Source organism: Hyperoodon ampullatus (genome assembly GCF_949752795.1).
Source record: "Hyperoodon ampullatus genome assembly, chromosome: 5".
Lineage (NCBI taxonomy): Eukaryota > Metazoa > Chordata > Mammalia > Artiodactyla > Ziphiidae > Hyperoodon > Hyperoodon ampullatus.
In genome coordinates this window covers 116,592,140-116,607,335 of record NC_136918.1, presented here as the reverse complement: position 1 = coordinate 116,607,335, position 15,196 = coordinate 116,592,140, and the positions used below count along the sequence as shown (strand labels likewise).

Below are 15,196 nucleotides of genomic sequence, written 5' to 3'. Positions count from 1 at the left end.
ACAAAAACAAACAAACAAACAAAACCTGGATTATTTCTTTTTTTTTTTTTCAAAACAAAGAGGGATACTGGGGATTTTCAGCTTATCCAACCAAATATACACACATTGTTTTTGATCTCTCTTGTATATCTTTTCATATAAAACCTAAGCTTTGCTCCTTTACTTAAAAACCGCTAAAAATATTTATTACATACATATTCTGTGTCAGATACTATGTTATGTGTTAGGAATACAGTGAGTAAGAAATAAGTTTTTTCCTTAATATGGTTGAACTCTACGAAAAGTTAACAAGTGAACAGGTAACTCCTTTCCGTCAAACATTCATTCCCTTCTCTTTTGCAGTGAACACAATTTGTTCCAACTGTCACTTGCAGAAAAACTAAAATGTCTCCAAAGGAACATGTGCAGTTTCTTGATTATTCATTTATGTCCAATTTACTCTCAGATGCACTTACAGGTTTTAAATTGACCGATGGTGTGCGGTGCGGAGAGCCACAAGGCAACGAAGAAAGTGAAAAGTCAAAAATACACAAAGCTGAACGTGCGGCTGGACCCGGCCACCGCTGCGGTGGGAGGTGAGTGTCCGGGCTCTCGCCGTCCCCGCCCCCGCCCCCACCCCGCGGCTTCTGCCTCTGCGGTCTGCCTTTCGACAGCCGGCCCTCGGGCCCCTCGTCCGCCACGGACATGCCACGCGTCCACATAGGATGCCTGAGCTACAACGTCCGGGAGAAGGACATCCAGCGCTTTTTCAGTGGCTATGGCCGCCTTCTCGAAATACACCTTAAAAAGGGGTACATCTTCGTGGAGTTCAGAGACTCCCGCGACGCCGGTGATGCCGTGTATGGGCTGAATGGCAGGGAGCTCTGAGGCGAGCGCGTGATCGTGGAGCGCGTGATCGTGGAGCACGTGATCGTGGAGCATGCCGGGGGCCCGCGCCGCGAGCGTGGCGGCTACAGCTACGGAAGCCGCAGTGGTGGAGGTGGATACGGCAGTCGGAGAACCTCTGGCAGAGGCGAATCTGGACCACCTGTACGCGCAGAATTCAGGCTTATTGTAGAACAACTTTCTAGTCATTGCTGTTGGAGAGATTTAAAGGATTTCATGAGACGAGCAGGTGAAGTAACCTATGCGGATGCTCATGAAGAACACACAAATGAAGGCGTCAGTGAGTTTCGCTCCTACTCGGTCATGAAGCGTGCTTTGGATAAGCCGGACTGTATGGAAATCAATGGGAGAAGTATTTAGACTAATGGAAGATAAACCACGAACAAGCCACAGGCGGTCTCATTCTGGAAGCAGATCAAGGTCACGGACTAGCAGAAGGTCACGAAGTAGAAGTCGTAGGAGCAGCCACAGTAGATCTCGAAGTATCTCAAAAAGTTGCTCCCAATCCAGGTCTCGGAGCAAAGATCAATCACGTTCTCGTTCAAAAGGCAGGAAATCTAGATCAAAAAGCAAATCTAAACCTAAGTCTGATCGAGGCTCCCGTTCGCACTCTAGGAGCAGATCGAAGGATGAATATGAGAAGTCTTGAAGCAGGTCTCGTTCCCCCAAAGAAAATGGGGAAGGTGATATAAAGTCAAAACCTAGATCAAGGAGCCATTCTTGTTCCAATTCACCCCTACCTGCACCACCCTCAAAGGCCTGTTCTGTGTTCCCTCCACCAAAAAGAGCTTCAAGATCCCGTTCTAGATCTCATTCAAAGTCAAGGTCACGATCCAGATGGAGCTCCAGAGATTAACCCAGAATTCTACATTCTTTGCACGCTATTATGGGACACTTTCCTACTTGCTTAGGAAGTTACTCTTCCACGTTTGTACTTGGCCTCTTCTGCAAGAAGAATCTCCCGAAAAAGGGGGCATACAAAAATTGGATTTGTAGCTAAATTTGATGAAAAAGATGAGGTTCTAAAGAAATGGCATGAAGTCAAAGATCCTCTCCCTTTGTAGAATTAAGATAACTTTGATTTTATAGCTTTTGAGCTAAAATAACTTTTGTAAAGATTAAGCTCATTTAGTTTTTTTTTTAAGTATTTCAGCAGGATCTGCTGCAGCGGTTTCTGTCATTATTATATTTGTTTGCTTAACTTTAAATTAACTGTTACAAACTTTGAACACTTAGGGCTTTAGAGGGAGAACCCAATTTCCAATTATATTGGCTTTTTATAAAGCTTGTTATGTAAGATTTCAATAAAAGTTTGCTACCAAGATGACTGCCTTATTGAATAGGTCACTCTTAAATTCCTTTAAATATTGATTATCTGCTATCTGTGGAAATAATGTATATTCTACTTAAGTGTAAAACAAGGCAAGTCTCAGACCAGCAATAAATTATTCAATTTGGATAGCATTATTTTGTCTTGTTATTCAAATTTACCGAAGTCATATTGGCCCCTTAAACAGGTTAAGTTAAAAATAAAAGATTTTATGGTCGACCTGTTATACAATTTTGCCTAAATTAATAGATTTTTTAAATAATGAAACCGTTTTCAAACAAATTGATTGAGCTCTTCAAAAAATAGTTCCTATTACTTGGGACCTTATCTAGCCTGGTAATCCCACTTTCTGGAAGTGGTCGTTGTAATTAGTGTTTTGTTAGAGTAAGGTTCCGTGGTCTCTAATGTTTGTTCTGTAAAAAATGGAAGTAACCTTTCTTTGATCAGAAATTTGGTGTGTTATTCAAAATGGAAAAGCAATTATTGCATTTTCTACTGAAAGATCCTTAACAGGCACTTAAAACAGATTGCTTGATAAATCAGTTACTGATTAAAGTAAAATTCCACCTAACAATCAGTCCCCTTTAGTTAGTGGGGTTCTGTGATAATTGGTTAGATCATCCTTGTAAAACTTTATGTGGTTGGCTTGGAAAAAATTTAAACGGGTTAAGCCTAAACTTTTGTACTTCATCATGAAGGGTAATGAATACTGTGGGAACCAAATTTTATAATACTGCAAATTTGTAGGAGTTACTGGGTTACCAATTAGTCCGTACATCCATTAAGCCTAGTTAGTTGAGATTGCAGTTTGAGAAATGAATTACCATATATATATATCTATATATATATATATATCTTTCTCCAGATTCTTTAAATACGGTAATTTCATTAAAAGCACTCATTAATCTTAGTCTGAAATCAAGTTGTAGGTTATATGGCTCAGCTTTAACATCTTCCTGGGAGTTGTCACTCTATATAAGGTGTTAAGGGCTGGGTAGTGTTAGGGTGTGGTGGGTACCACTCATTGTGCTGCAGGTGTGCCTAGAAAGCATCATAATCTAGAGTTGGTTTGTAGGTTCAGATAATCCAGAAGACAAGCCTAGTAAACTTGAGACTACGTGAAAAAGGTTGAGTCAAAGATCTAGAGGCCAAAATGATACTGTAACTGGGAGTGTTTGCTCATGTAAAAAGACTTGTTCTAATAATTTCTGGGCTTCCTGTTATGAAATCTTAGAGCCTAATCTTAGGAACATAGTGCCGCAAAAGGTTGATGCTTCTTCTAAGACCTTATTTTCTTTGATGCTTTAGATATATATATTTTTAGAAGTTCATAGGAAATATGGTTTGTTTGTTTGTTTGTTTGTTTCAATATAAACTTCAGATCTTGAGAGAATAAACTGGTACCTGTAATTATAGTTCATTGTTTTGCCTGTTTGAAAGAACAAAAGTTAGGACTCTTAAATGAGGAAGCAAGCCTCCACTGCCTTTCAAATTATGTTTAAGGACAAGTTACTTTTAAGAATTGGCTTTGACCAAAGTTCTCTTGTTTTCGGGCAAAGAACAAAAGCTTTTAAAACCACAGCCTTTTAAAATGAAGGAGGGGAATACCACAGTGTGAAATTAGGCTCTCTAAAAGTATGCAGCTTCCTTCAACTGGACTTTCTTGTGTCGATATTCCATCACATGGTAATCGGCAGGTTTGTTTGCATTGTTAGCTGCCCCTCCCTTCCCCCCACCCCGTGGGTAATTGTATAGGTAAATGTCTGCACCCATAAGAATTTAGCATCAAAGGCCAACTTATTAAAATTCTAGTTCATATCCCACACCTGTGGACCTACATCACTGGACGTGCTAAACTACTGTATTTATAACACTGGCCCACTTGACCAGTGAAATGTTTAGTTCCTTGCTAACTTTTAAGTAGAATCTGCGACTCTACAACTTGCCACATGTTCATCTATGGCTAGATGGAGTATTAAGCTGGTGGAGAGCAAACTAGAAGTGAATGATAACTGGATCTCCCTTTCTTTTACGCGATAGCGTGTTGACATGCCATAGTGCCTTTATGGCCAGTTCAAGTCCTTCCTGCTCCTGTGGCTTAAGGTTCCACCCCTGTGTTGTTACCATCTTTTCTCTTGGTATCTTCTTTCTCCCACTTTGTTAACCTGCTTTTTGCTTTATTGCTTCAATAGAATGTTCACTGAGGGGGGAAAAATACACAAAGCTGCTCATGGTGAAAATTTAGATATAGACATCTAACAGTTGTAGGTTTGTTCGGAGTTTTCCCTGTAATACGTTTGAAACTTTACAAGATTCCATACCTAAGAATCAGAATTGTATTCTGTGCAACTTATGAAAAGTGAGAAGTGGTCATTTACATTCTTGACTTGGGCTGATAAATGTATGCTTTGTGGCGGGAACATATAACTGGGACTCTACCAGCACAGAGAGCTGTCAGAAGGCTCTCTTGCAGCTCTACCAGCTGCTGCCACCAGTGCCCTTCCCCCATCCTACCTCCAAGCTCACACCCATCATTGCTCATACCAAGAATGAAGCTACATAGGTGCAGAGAGTGAATATCTTCTCTTTTATGGCCTTCCCACAGCTTCAAGAAATGTCCACAAAAATTGCATTCGTAAGTTTGAAGTTCAAAATGTGACCCACAGCACATTCTCATATTCAGTTGCAGATTTCCTTCCATTATTGGAGAGCTGGTAACTATAAAGTAATATGATGGATTATAAGCTTTTGCTCAATGTATCAGTGGACTGAGAACTTGGCTCTCCCTCCACTTTAAATGTACCAGCATTCTCTTCTGCACTATTCTTTCTGCTTTAATCCTCTCTCCCAACAATTCCTGGTGAATGAATCTCCAGATAATCATAAAATCATAGAAAATTATAACAAGAAAAGACCTGAGAGATCATATTTTCCATTCCCTTTATTTTAGAGATGGAACTGAGACTCAGTTTTCTGTAACTTAACAGGTATTGTGACCTAAGCACAGTGTTCATAAGAAATGTAAATGCTGTTAGGAGGAGACCTTTCCAGACTGAATGATATTCTGGAATGGTCTGCAAGTGCCTGAAGGTAATTAGGCAGCTGGTGTATTGCTTAATCTCCAAGTCAAGTTTAGGTTTTCTCTTCTTGCTTTAAAAGGGAATATTGCTCTAAAGGGACAGTGAGTGTTTGACACCATTAAAGAAACAGAGATGAGAAACATAGGACTTCTTTTTAGTGAGATTATGTATTTAACTTTAAAAATCACTTATCTACATTGCTTTCTAAAGTGGGTACACTTTTCTCCTCATCATGATCCATGATCATCCTTCTGAAAAAGACTTGGAGGCACAAAAGCACCAACAGTCACATATCTTGCCAAATAAAGAACCAGGGGTCAAACAAGCTTATACCTAAATGGTTTTATACAATCTACATATATGTTGCTCTCCTGCCATGGCAAATAACTAAATTTTTGCCTGAAATGGGAAATAGTTTTATGAGAGAGATGTGAAAGTACTCTGTTCACATTTTACATCTCATTTAGATTTAAATAAACCTTAATATTATATTTTATAAAAAGTTACTGACTGTCATTTTGGAAAGTCCTGAAGTTTATCTTCTTTATCATTTCAAGGAGAGTTCTCTCTTTTTAAATATTTATGTTCTTTATCAGTCATGAGGGGTAGAAGCCCTCTTTTGTTTCTATATTTGGCAAAGAAACATTGATATGAGGTTTAGAATATGTTGAAATCACTTACTGTTAAACGGAATATATAGCACTATATTAGTTAGATATTATCAGACAGGCTTCTGTAATAGAGACCAAAAATAACAGTTGTACGTAAAAGAATCTTGTAGGAAGACAATCCATAAGAGGTATAGAAGAACCAGCATGTCACCCAGGTACTTTTGATATTTCTGCTCCAAAATACCTACTTGGAACTCATGATCTCTATATTCTAAAAAGAAAGAAAGATAGTGAAAGATAGGAAATCAGGAGAGGTGCTTCTCACAACTAGGTCAGGCCTAGTTGTGAGAACCTTAAAGATTAAGAAGTCACCCCAGGAGTTCCACACAACATTTTTCATACATATATTATTGGCCAGAAATTAGTCACATGGCAGCACCTGGCTGCAAGGCGAGCTGGGAACTAAGGTCATTTATCCATGATCATATGATGGATTGACATATTCAAATTTCCTGTTTGTTAAAAAAGAAAATATATTCTATGGCTGTGGAATCAGTTCACATCTTATCTAAATGTTATTTTTAATAAATAAGCACATAATATTTGTCATTATGTTTTCTTTGAATTCAAAAAGATCAAATTCTCTTATAAAGTAGAAAACAAAAACAAACTTAAACTCCCTGATGCACACAGCTGAACAAGCACTTACTGAATACTTAATTACAAGCTAAAGTCAGTCCTTGGCCAAAGGGATCAAAGCTGAATTATCATTTATCCCAGCGGTCCCCAACCTTTTTGGCACCAGGGACCGGTTTCGTGGAAGACAGTGTTTCCATGGATGGGGGCTGGGGGGGGAGGATGTTTCAGGCGGTACTGCGAGCGATGGGGAGCGGTAGATGAAGCTTCTTCGCTCGCTAGCCCGCAGCTCACCTCCTGCTGTGCGGCCCGGTTCCTAACAGCCCGAGGACCGGTACCCCTCAAAAATCTATAATTTGGTGAAGAAGAAAGAGATATAATCTCATCATGTTACACAATGTGAAATACTTTTAAGAAGCAATAGCTATACAAAGAAGAAGTAAGTGCCATGTAAATAGAGAGTGGGTAGGGGAAGGTATTGGAAAAATTCCCCAGAGGAGGTGAAATATGATCTGGACTCAGAAGGCTGAGTAGGATTTCACTGTAAATCAAGAAGAAAACAAGACAGACAGAAGTAATAGGTTTCCAAAACCTTATTGCCTATCTGTTTATGTTCAACATATAATGATGGTTCAATGCTTGAAGATATGAAGTGAATGGATGGCCAGAATACAAGGATCTAGATAAGGGTCATTAAACACCAACCCACTGCCAAATCTGACCTGTCATCTGTTTTTTGTAAATAAAGTTTTATTGGAACACAGCCACACCCATTGTTTACATATTGGTTATGGCTGCTTTCACACTACAACAGCAGACTTAAGTAGTTGCTACAGAGTTGGTATAGCCTATAAAGAGAATATTTCCCGTTTCGTCTCTTATGGAAAAAGTTTGCTGACTTCTGATCTAAATTAAAGACATTTCACAACTATAAAGAATGATCTGATTGTTTCAAGAATGAATTAAAATGTAGAATACCCATTTCCCAAATTCCTTGGCTGCAACTACAAAGCAAAGCGAAGTGGAGGGTTAAAGGTGGATAAATACACTACAGTCAGGAGGTAAGTTCAATAGAGTAGCTTGACATCTTAAAAGAAACAATTACCATTGTAGCCCATCTAAAAATGCCAAATGTCCTAGATTTTACCTTCCTCACTTTTATGTACCAGGGAATTTGCATGTTATGATATTAGAAACTGCCAAAGTGACAAACATGGACTTTATACCCTTGTCAGAAGTGCTATAAGACAGAAACAGAAACAGAGAGGGAAAAGGAAGCAAATTGTAAAGTATGTGTTTCTGTTTAAGACTGCCCCCCTCCCCCCTTAAAGTTTCTGGCTTAGAGTTTAGTATCTTTGATCTGGATCAGTCCTTCTCTTTTCCCAGTGTTCTGAGGCACTTATGCACTTGACAAGATCAGTATAATTCGAATGGAGGAGAGAGAATCAAGAAACTTATATCCCCAAAATAAGTAAGTCAGCCTAAAAATCTAACAACAGACTCCAAGGACCAACTCAAATAGAGATCCTTTATCTTTTATAATCACAATATAAATGCATCTTTAGCTCCTCTCCATGTCAGGTGACAATAGAGTAAAATGGTTGCTTCTCTTTCTCTATTACATATTTGTTCTGATCAATTCTCAATGAACTGGATCATTGATCACCAGCACATCAGAAGGATTTATGTTAATATAATGATAAATAAGTTGGAGTAGTATAAGAATACTGGATAAGAATCAGGATGCTTACGTTACTGAGTTTTATAGTTGGAAGGATCTTAAAAGTCCTCGAGTCCAATTTCTCATTTTACTCTGGAGGAAACCCAGGTCCAGACTGATAATATGACCTACATATTACTCCAGGTCTATTCTACCAGGGGACCTTGGAGACTCTAATTCTCCTCAATCTCTGCTTTTTTCAATTAAAACGCACATAAATCAAACAATCCCAAGAAAATTCTGCATTACAAGATGCTAGCAGCCCACATCTTTTTAAGTAAATAAATAAACCCTTTTAAATTTTAAGAGTAATTCTGAATTTTAGCTTCAGGGTTCAGAATGTAACATTTCAGATCTGGACTGCTGTCTTTGATAAGGAGAGTCCCCACTATACTAGAGAAAAAATTACATATCCTTTTCTTTCTTTTTCTTTTTATTTTTTTAAAGGCAGGAATGGGGGAAGCAAGTCTTCAAAGCAGAGATATCTGAGTCCAAATTAGAAAGCTTTTACTTACCTATTCTGTATCTTGTTTAAGATAAGTTTCTCAAATTCATCGAGTCTCAACTTTCTCAATGGGAAAATAGCAATAATAATACCTACATTTGGGCATCATTTTGAGACTTATAATAAGGTGTCTATAGATAAGCACTATATACTCAGCACATAATAAATACTAGAGAGATGGTAGCTTAATATATGTATTTTCTTTTTTCTTTACCTTCTTTGTCTGCATTTCTCCTTTGACACTGACCTTTAAAAATATCCCATCTTTCTATGTTTGCGTCACTTTATATGGGGCTATTTCAAATATGGTAAAACTCATTTTTAATTTTTATTTATAGAGTTAGGAAAAGTGATCAATGTTTATAAGCCACTTGGCAATATAACTTGCTCTTATTTTGACTCTATCTGCATCTGCTTGTGGCCTTGAAATTAGCGGGGGGTTTTTTGTTTTTGTTTTTTTGTTTGTTTGTTTGTTTGTTTTTCAGTATGCGGGCCTCTCACTGTTGTGGCCTCTCCCATTGTGGAGCACAGGCTCCGGATGCGCAGGCTCAGCGGCCATGGCTCACGGGCCCAGCTGCTCCGCAGCATGTGGGATCTTCCCGGACAGGGGCATGAACCCGTGTCCCCTGCATCGGTAGGCAGACTCTCAACCACTGCGCCACCAGGGAAGCCCGAAATTAGCGGTTTTGACTGAAGTGATCGATTCTGCATAAAAAAATTCAACTTGATTTTTTTAAATTTTTTTAACTCATCTGAACTGCAGAAATTAACCTGTTTTGTCATAAGGCAGACACAGCTCTAAGAATGGCATTTTATGTTGTGGATTATATGTAAAATAAAATTTTTCCTCCTCACCTCCAGCAGTTGGTATGTGCCTGAGGTATGTAAAATCATTTCGGTATTGGCCCAAGTACAACATAAAGCAATCATAGAAGTAAATCTGTTCCCTCCAGCTCATTTTGTGTCTTCAAGAGCCAAACGGAATTTTCCTTGGAATTATCCAGATTGGGGCATTATTCACATCATTGCTTGTTTCCTAACCCAACTCTTGTCCCATGTGTGTCTGTCTGTCATGCTCTGTGTCTTTCTTATGTAATAAAATAGATCTGACCAGAAAGGAGAATCAAGGTTATAATTGTAAAAATTAAATTAATTTGAAAACTGAAATTTCAAGCTAAAAAATCTAATCAGGTAAGTTCTTTTTTGTTTATAAAAGAGTTCTAAAAGTATATAGATTTTATGCAGCATTTTCAAGTGCAGGAGTAACAAGCAAAAAGCCACTCTAATACCAACAACCCAAAAGAAATTATATATTTAGACAAATAACTTATGTTCATGGCATATTGAACTAAGATTCTAGTAAATGCCGTATCTCCATTTAGCTGGGGCAATTCATCCATTTATGCTACATTCACTATATTACTTATTAGCATAAGTTGAGCTAGTGAATTTCAAGAAGTGATACCTAAGTGATATATTTCTCTTGCCATGAATCTCTGTTTCCTATTTTTATCCTGATACAAACTAAATTGAATAATTTCTAATAAAGACTAGAGGACAGAGCCCATTTTACTTTCCTCTCTCAGAAGACAGAAGTAAATCTAAGAGGCCAAATCCTAGATTTTTTGGTTCCATCTTACTTTCTCTTATGTAAATTATCTATCTATGTATCTATACCTATCTATCTACCTATTATCTTTATTTCTGTATCTAGACTACAGCTAGTATTACCAGTGGAATATTTTGGTCTCCCTTTATTTTATAGAGGACAAAGTCTAAGCACCCTACACTTTTCTAGCCCCTACAGAACTGTGGGAGATAAGAATACACTAATTCTACCATAACTGCATCCTGGTTTGTGTGTATGCCTGTGTGGATGTGTGTGTGTGTGTGTGTGTGTGTGTGTGTGTGTGAAGAAGGAGATTAAATGATCAATAATTTTATTTCTATATGTGATTTTTGCCAATTGCTTATAGAATAAAATCTAGGATTTTAAATCACTTTCCCATTTTATCTTCAATTTTATCTCTTTTTTCTGATCTTTTGATAATTAAACACTCCTTAAGTTTTCTGCCTTTCTTCTTTGTTTCTTCTCCGAATATCCTCCAAGAATACTGAGCTCTTTGTTTTAGACATGAAGAAACAGAGCTAGAGAAATCCTGTGGCTGGCCCATGGTCACATAGAGAGTTGTTATCAGCCACCTGCTATATCCAGGGCCACATCTGAAGTTTCTGTGATCTAGCATTCCCATCATCATAGTGACCTCCATCACTATGGTTTTCCAACTCTCCAACACACCGTCCATTCCTGTGTGGCTTCCACATTCTCTCATCATCTCACCCTTCTTTCTATCCTTGATGCTTTCAATAAGTTGCTTATTTTATATTTTTAATTAATTAATTGATTTATTTTTGGCTGTGTTGGGTCTTTGTTGCTGTGCACAGGCTTTCTATAGTTGCAGCAAGCGGGAGCTACTGTTCATTGTGGTGCACGGGCTTCTCATTACAGTGGCTTCTCTTGTTGTGGAGCATGGGCTCTAGGCACGCAGGCTCAGTAGTTGTGGCTCAAGGGCTCTAGAGCACAGGCTCAGTAGTTGTGGGGCACGGGCTTAGTTGCTCCATGGCATGTGGCATCTTCCCGGACCAGAGCTCAAACCCATGTCCCCTGCATTGGCAGGTGGATTCTTAAATACTGCACCACCAGGGAAGTCCCTAAGTTGTTTATTTTAAAATCTATTTTTTTTCTACTGAAGGGAATAATGCTACTATAGAGTAACCATCTAATAGAAGGTTAAATAACCTTAGTGAGAAATACTGGCAATGCTAAATAGAATATGCTATAGTTATTAGTAAAGAGGCTGAAAATATAAGATGGATGATTACAGAGATGACATTTAGTATGGGGAAAAAACAGTCAAATAGCAAAAGAAATCTAATCAGAAGTAGAATTGTCTACCAGGAAGGAACAATCTGAAAAACGACTCCATGTCTGTGAGTGAAAATGGGGAGAAAATTGTTAGTGAATTTGCTGTGTGTGATGTGTGTCTGTGTACCGTCACATGGTAGAGAAAAAACCAAGAATAATCTGAAGAGAATGAAAAATTATGTCCAAGTCTTACTAATAGATTTCAATTTCTCAAAAATAAACAAAAAAAGAAATTTCAGAAAATGATCATAAGGAATGACAATAGAACCTTTGAACTTCTGTATAAGTTCTTTGTTTAGTTTGACTTGGCATCAGGAGAAAGTGAGAATCTACATATATTAGGAAAGCAGAATGTGCAAGTTGTCCAGTATTTGAAAACATATACTTAGGAGTAGGCATACAATATTTTTCAAATGGAACACAGATTAAACGTCATGGAAGCTATCCTAATGTAAAAGTGGTGTTGCTGAAATGACAAATAAGCTTCCAAGACAGGTATTTGACATATGCCCTACTGGTCACTTAAAACTAGATATATGGACAAATTAGAAAGTCTGTTACAGGTAATAAATGATTTGAGGTAAGGATGACAATTTTTAAGTAGCTAGATACTTGCCATAACTATTTGGGTTAACCTGCAAATACCTATAATTTAGAGATTATGAGACACTTTTCAATGGAATTAAATGATTTCAATCGGTTAGGACTGTCATTTATTTAAAATGAGTGGATTTTTCTTATTCTCATGCTAGTTTACTTGGTTTATGATCTGATAAAATAACGTGTGTATTGAAAATTGTAGGCTGTCACCCAATTGTTTTCATTATTTTTGAGACGTTATTTGCCTCAGTTTTAAAATGGTAGCACTGAAATAAGCCAGGCTTTCCCACAGAGGTTCTCTGGAAAACCTATGAATTTCTATTTCTAACAAATTAGTAAAATTGGATAAATCAATAACTTCATTTCTACTACTCCAGTTCAATTCAGTTAGGGATCTATGTAAATCAATTTATAATGAGGAAAGCAAGAGAATTTGAAGAATAAACAAGGCTAGAAGACAAAGAGAAAAATGTTTATCCAATAATAAATACCAAGATTTAAACCTGAATTGTTTTGTTTTATGGTTTTCTCTGCTAGACTATAAACCACTTAAGGGCAGCAGGCTTACCTTACCCAGTTTTGTATGCCCAGTACTAACACATAGAAGGCATTCAATAAATGAGTGAAAGAAAAAGAAGAGAGAGTAAGAGATAGATATTTGCCAGGGGTACGGGGAGAATAAAAATACTTGAAATGGCTGTTGTTAAAATTTTTAATTTTTCTAATGATGATAAGGAAGAGGAGAGTCTTCATGGTTTCACTTTCAGATATATAGCTTCTAAGTATTTCATAAAATGTGTTTTAAAAATTCCCATGATATAAATTTGTGTCTGACAATTTAATGAATGAGCTCTGTAAAAATGGTTTGTATTAGGCTTAAAACACAAGAAAGTAATCATTGTTTCAAGTAAAAATGCATTTTCTATGTAAGTAATTCATCTTTTTTCCTTTCTCTTTTAAACTGAAAAAAAAATATTTCAGAATCCCACTTTTCTGAGTCACTTACAATGTCTTCTCAACCTATGTGGGCAAATAGTGCTGTTATATTAAAAAGGCACTTTAAAAAAAGGGGGGTGATTAATTTCTCTTATCTCTTTCAGACAGACTGTAATTAGAATTACCTAGGGCTTTACTTAATTTTTCAGGAGTTCTTGTGTACATCCTTCATATCCTTAGTATAATTAACATTGTATCACTCCCATTAGTGTTTTTAAGCACTTAAATTGTGCCATAATGGTCACAGCTAAAGTTGCCATTAAAGGGCAATTGTTATTTATTATGCTTATAAAGTAGACACTTTACCACACACACACACACAAAATTAGATAGATAGATAGATAGATAGATAGATAGATAGATAGATAGATAGATAGTAGGGTTCCATTTAGAAAGCAGGAATAGACAGTGCCATTAGTTATGGCACCCTTGGGCTGAAAGGGCTGTCTCAAATTGATCCTATTCTTATTCTGTCCAGTAAGCAGTGGGGAAATCTAAACACAGATGACAAATCATTGCTTTTTTTTTTTCTGTTTAAGCAAAGTTTTGATTAGCTGAGTTTCCTTATAGACCCATAAAATATTGGTGTTAGGACAAAACTACAAGATGATCAGATCCAGCCCTCTCGTTTTACACATGAGAAAATGGAGACAGGAGTTTAAGCATCAATATCAAGGTTACAGAAGTATTAATGGACCTAGGGTTAGAAGTCAGATCATAAGACTTGTAGTTCTCATGCCCATTTCACCAGATATTTCTGAATAATCTACCATTAGATTTCCATTTCTTTTGTTCCCAGCAGATGATTGACACCACTTTGATTACATTTAGCTTCTTGACTAACAAGGTGTACTGCGTTCCATTTACGAGACATTTTAGTTGATTTCAGAGACAACCATGTCATGTAGTTATTGAAGAGTGTTTGGTTTTACATGCTTGCTGGTTATACATGGTTTGGTTGTTGTTTTGTTTCATTTCATTTTTCAGGATTCCTTTTATTGGAAGCCATAGCATTATCCTCGATGCCATCGGTTTGTCATTAAAAAGAGAAGAGCTCTATAAAATTTTAGTTTTTCTACCAATCATATTATACATTCAGTCTGTCTTTTCCTCTCTATAGGTTTATTTTCTCTCCCAGCCCAGAGAGAAAGATATATTTTATGTGAGCGGAAGGTATATTTTATTCAATTGAATTGTTGAAACTCAACACAAACCATTTAAAGGAGTAAACAGTTATCACTGAAATGAGAACAATTTAGTGGTCTTGCATGATTAATGTCTTACATAAATTCTTTATGACATTGAATTGAAAGATGATGTTATGAATGTATAATAGGAAGTTAACAGAATGTGTCACCTTTTGATTAGTTTCTGAGGAGACAGGCCTTGTAATCAGTGACTTTGCAATGGTCAGAAGCTTATAACACTACCATATTTGTTGCTTGTAAATTAAAGTTTAGAAGCCATGATGATGAATGTCCTTAAACCAGCTGGGGGAAAGTGCCTGGAAGAGGAGATAGATAGCTTTATATTTTTTTTCCAATAAATTTCATCTGTATGTGTGTGTGAAGTTGTATTTTTCTCTTTCATGTCATTGCTTTGGAAAGATTAACAGCAAAAATTATAAATTTTTTTGTAATTGTTTCTATTTGGGGAAAAAAACTTCAAAATTGCTACATTGATGTAATCCTGACAAAAGCCAGATTAATATGGATACAAAGTGACTTAAATAATTATAAGTATCTATTTTCTGAAAATGGACAAAAATGGATTATAGAATCTATCATGAAAATTTTTAAAATATCAGAGCTGCAGAAGGTCATGTAGAACATCTTACTCAACTTTCCTTTGTAGGTGAGACACTGACATTGGTAAAGTGGAGTACAAAGAGTATTTTAAGGTAATAT

The 15,196-nt window shown here is 36.9% G+C and overlaps 1 pseudogene across 1 annotated transcript; it reads left to right on the top strand.

Moving 5' to 3' along the window:
• The first annotated feature begins 684 nt into the window (after window positions 1-684).
• On the top strand, window positions 685-1,741 carry LOC307053295 (serine/arginine-rich splicing factor 6-like; annotated as a pseudogene). The gene has a single exon. The product of its transcript is annotated as a serine/arginine-rich splicing factor 6-like (transcript).
• The last annotated feature ends 13,455 nt before the right edge of the window (window positions 1,742-15,196 follow it).